This window comes from Morone saxatilis, unplaced genomic scaffold (assembly GCF_004916995.1).
Source record: "Morone saxatilis isolate NCDOM2014 unplaced genomic scaffold, NCSU_SB_2.0 Contig4, whole genome shotgun sequence".
Taxonomy (NCBI): Eukaryota; Metazoa; Chordata; class Actinopteri; family Moronidae; genus Morone; species Morone saxatilis.
The window spans coordinates 17,345,684-17,350,525 of NW_023339984.1; positions in this window are offsets into that span (position 1 = coordinate 17,345,684).

Here is a 4,842-nt window from a genome sequence, read left to right on the forward strand (position 1 = left end):
AAAAAAAAAGTGACAAGAGATCATAATAAATAATAAATATAATATAAAACAGCCTTGTCCTTTCAAAAAACAACCACGCAACCATCCCAAAAAACACACAATAACTACTCAACTACAGAAAAGGTTGATCTGGTCAGACATATACTGGAGAGCCAAAGAGCCAGTGAGGTGAATTAAACAAAAGAAAGTTAAAACAACGACTGAATTTGTCACAGGAAGCAGGGCTGTACTGGCAAACAGAGAGGAAGACATCAACCTGCTTCTTCCTGCTGTGGTTGTGGTTATGCAAACAGAAGCAGCAGTTGTTTATAATGTACGTCATATCATTTAAATATGTGGATGTACAATTTTACACGGCAGGGAGAGGGAATCACTAAAAAATCAATTATGATGATTAAACTGAGCTCAAGTGTAAAATCAATGCATTCCACTTATATTAACATTTAGTGCTGTGATAGCTTTAGTTGGCCATCAGGGGGCAACAGAGACACACAATCTGCTTAAGACTTGACTTTAAATGTTTTACATCTCTCACAAAATGATTCACATCATCAATCCAGTTGATTAACATGTTATAGATCGACTGTACGTGACTACAGGCTCACAGAACAGCCTCGATGGGTTGAACAGCTCCAATAAAGTTTCAGTATTTATGGCTGAATGCAGCAGTTAGCGTCTTAATTTAACTTTGATAGTGCTAAACTTCCTGCTGTTGCATTGTGGGACAACACAAATATAGTTATTTTAGCCTCCTAAAGTGATATTATTCTTCATATATGTTACATGTAAGATAAATGAATGCAATAGGAATGTACATGTGTCTTATATTTTATGTATTTTTGTATTTATTTGAGAATATATTAATGTTTCCTGTGAACCTGACACCATCTTATACTGTCCTGTATATGAAGGTATTATTATATTATATATATCTTATAGATGTTTGTTGGTAGGAGATGATAGAAGGATGAATTTAAATAAAGATAAGTTATTTTTCTGGTGTGTTATGGAAGCGTATTGCATTCACTTGAAAATTTATTTTTTGGTTTGTTTTTCAGAGTAATTCTTTTCTGAGTTTAGAGAGCATTTGAAACAATAGACGCATTCATTCCTTTATTGAGAGCTCGATTTAACGGAATTTCGCAGACACTGGCAGATAGTCCTGTCTTTAAGTCATATAGATGGTATTATCCAGATCTAGTGTGTCGACTCTACGCCCAGCGCGCAGTACTTGGGCCACCGGCTGAGGTAGATAGTTGATAGATGGGGCATGTAAGTGTTGCGGGCAGGAGTCACCATAGTTTCATGGAGTCACTGCAGTTTGGACGGTTCTCACAGGAGTTTGAAGTATCTTGATAATTCAGAAAAGAAATTACTCTGAAAAGAAAAACAGAAAAAACAAAATGTCAGAAAACAGAAAACACAAACCAAAAATGGACCAATTTAATTGTAACCTACATTTTTAATTTTTCCCCTTTTTAAATGGAAATTCCCATTTCCAGCTGCATTGAATGTGCACTACCCCAGATGAGCTGTCCGTTGTGCTGAACCCTTTAAGGCCCCTGAACGCCTCACCTTTCCTCACTCAGTTCTCATTACACTATTCAGATCTTATCGGTTCGTGCCGGTCGCGCCTGGTCACGTGAACACGTTGGCACGAGAGCGCGGAGAGAAACGTCTCGTGCTTGCTGGCGAAGCTCGTGGGTGGCGAGGAAGCGACGCTGGTGAGTCAGGAAAACGTAAAGATCGTTTGTGTGCGACAGACATCCACCGTTACCAACGGCAACGCGACGGAAACAGACTTTAAAGTTTTAATCTTATTTCACCCCAAAAAACATTTAAAGGAGTTTGAGATATTTATAGTTTTTAAGTTTTTTATTTTCAGTCCTAGATTTTGGTTTAAATTTATTAAAATCGTCTTATCAATGTTGTGCTAATGTTTATGTCATAAAGCATTGTTAATTATTAGGAGATATTAGGAGCTATAGATCTGTACGTTAAATTAAAAGGCGTCGTTGCAGTGGACAGAAGGACAGATGTCATCAATGGAATAGATGAATAAGATATTTAATATTATAAAGTTTTTGTATGTCTTGAATTACATTTTTTGGTGTATTTGTTATTATATATATAGATTATATATATATCGTATATTTATTCATGCTCGCCGAAAGAATGTTTTTCTGTGTGAATAAGTTGCACGTTCATTACAGATAATCAAATGTGGTTTTGTACCATTAATGTAAAAAACAAAGTGACCATGAGATCATAATAAATAATAAATATAATATAAAACAAGCTCGTCTTTTCAAAAAAAACAACCACACAACCATCCAAATTAGGAGCTATAGAGCTGTACTTAAATTAAAAGTTAAAAGTTATTATTAATAATTGCTTTGTACTGTTATATGAACAGAATGTGTAAAAGTTTTCGACTGTAAAAAAACAATATATGAAATATTACATGTATTAAACTATACCATTAGTAAGTTAAAAAGTATCCAGCTCCCTTTATTTGGGAGTAAAAGTACTAAAACACACTGTGAAAATACTTAATAATATGTGGAGTATATATAAAATCTACATTCAACCCCTCACTTAAGTAAAAGTTTATTATTTAATATTTAAAGTGTATTTAAAAGTCCAAGGAGTGTAACATTCAGGAGGTTATTTGTCAGAAATGAATATAATATTCATAGGGATGTTTCTTTAGTGTATAAGTCACCTGATATGAGATCATTGTGTGTTTGTTACCTTACAATGAGCTGTTTTTTAATCCCACAAGGGAGTCATGTTTTCTACATTGAGTTCTCTTCCCCTGGAGTACACCATGTTGAACCACCATGTTTCTACAGTAGCCCATAACGGACAAACCAAACACTGGCTCAAGATAAAGGTGCTGACATTTTCTTTTATATTTTTTTTGCAATGTTTTCAAGTGATTTTGATACATTTTGAGCAGATTATTTCAAGATTCAAGATTCATGAGGTTTATTATCATACGTACAGTATAAACACAAGGCTAGTAGGCACAATGAAAATCTTACTTTACCCGAATCCCTGAGGTAACACACAATTAGAACAGTAAGAACATAATAAGTAAAAAATATAAAAATGTTCAATATAAAATATAACTAAAATATAACATATAACTTCCAAGTTAAAACTTAAAGTGCAGAACATTTGCTGTTTAGGGAACTTTATATCAGATTCTCTGTCTATATTATATATATTTATCATTTTTAACAATCATAAAGACTTAATAAGCTTCTTTTTTTTATACATGTTATATATACTTGTCCCTGATGTTTGGCTATTGTTCTATTAGACAATTTACTAAAGTTAAAGTTTCTTACAGATCTTAAAATCAAGAAGGCCTTGTGACCCCCTGTGAAGCTTTGGCGACCTCTAGTGGGAGTCTTCAACATTCAGGGACAAGTTCCGTAATATTACGAGAATTAAAGTCGTAATATTACGAGAAGTCTTTCCGCTGCGTTGAAATGAGGAATGTTGAGCATCTTGTGAAGTTTTACTTTGGTATCAGTTTCACAAATAAGGAAATACTTAATCTGAGCTGAGGCTGCTGATTGGTTGAGCTGCTCGTCAGATCTCTATCAAAGCTTTTTTCTCATTAAAACAACTTTTTTTATTGTATTATTATTACATTATTCTCCTAATATTACGATTTTATTCTCGTAATTTCCAAAATTGTATTTATTTATTAATTAATTTATTTATTTTCCTGTTAGTATGGCCCTGATACTTAACTAGTTCAGGAAAAAGTGAATAAAACAATAAAAACTCTCAGTAAATGTACTCGATTACATTCCACCAGTGCCAGTTACTTCCTGCAGACACAGTTTCTACCGGCGGAGTGATCCATCTCCTCCACAGACGATCTGTGTGTGTGTCTCTCTCTCTCCCTGTCTGTCTCTATGTCTCTCTCTCTCTCTCTCAGACTGAAAATAGGTCCAGCTGGGTTTGGTCTGGCAATCATCGCCTCTCACACCGACTCCGACACCGAATTTCAGCCACAACAAGCGGACTGTACCGACGTCTGGCGCCCGGTAACCGGAGGATTTACCGACATACTCTCGCTCCCTATAAATAAAAACTTGATATTTATATTTCATTTTGGGGGTTTTTGTTTCTTTTTCTGTTGGAGGTTTTTTTTTTTCTCTCCGCAACCGAAGTGATGTCTGTCGCGGGGTTGAAAAAGCAGTTCCATAAAGCCACCCAGGTGAGTCTGTTTACGTTTGTTATTGATTATTTATTAGATATATATTTATATTTAGTGTAAATACGTTTGTGTCAGCAGGTAATCTGATATTATTCTGCTTTAAAACGGAGCAAATGTGAAGTAAACATTGCGTTTCCTGTGACATTAGCGCCAAAAAAAACCCAGAAATCTTGATTTTATTTAAAAAAACAACAACATTAAATTCTTTTTAGCTGCAGATTGTAAATAAACATTAATAAATAATAAATAATAATAATTTATATATATATAATAAATAAGGAAACGTGATGTTTGGATGAAACGGAGGCTGTTTTTTTCGTGATGGTGCGTTCAGGAGCAGGGTATACCCCCCTCCAACACACACACACACACACACACACACACACACACACTGACAATCCTGCAGATACAAAGGTTTGTTGTCATAAAATTGTTCAGAGCATATCATAAAACTTTGCTTCCATGTGCCAATTTCTAATCCAGACAGTGAAGGTAATAAGCAAATGTACCCAACCGTTCCCTCTTTCTCTGCAGACAAGGGGGATGTGAATGTTCCATACCTACAAAGAGAAAGTTTACTCTGGTGGCCCCTCAACTCCTTC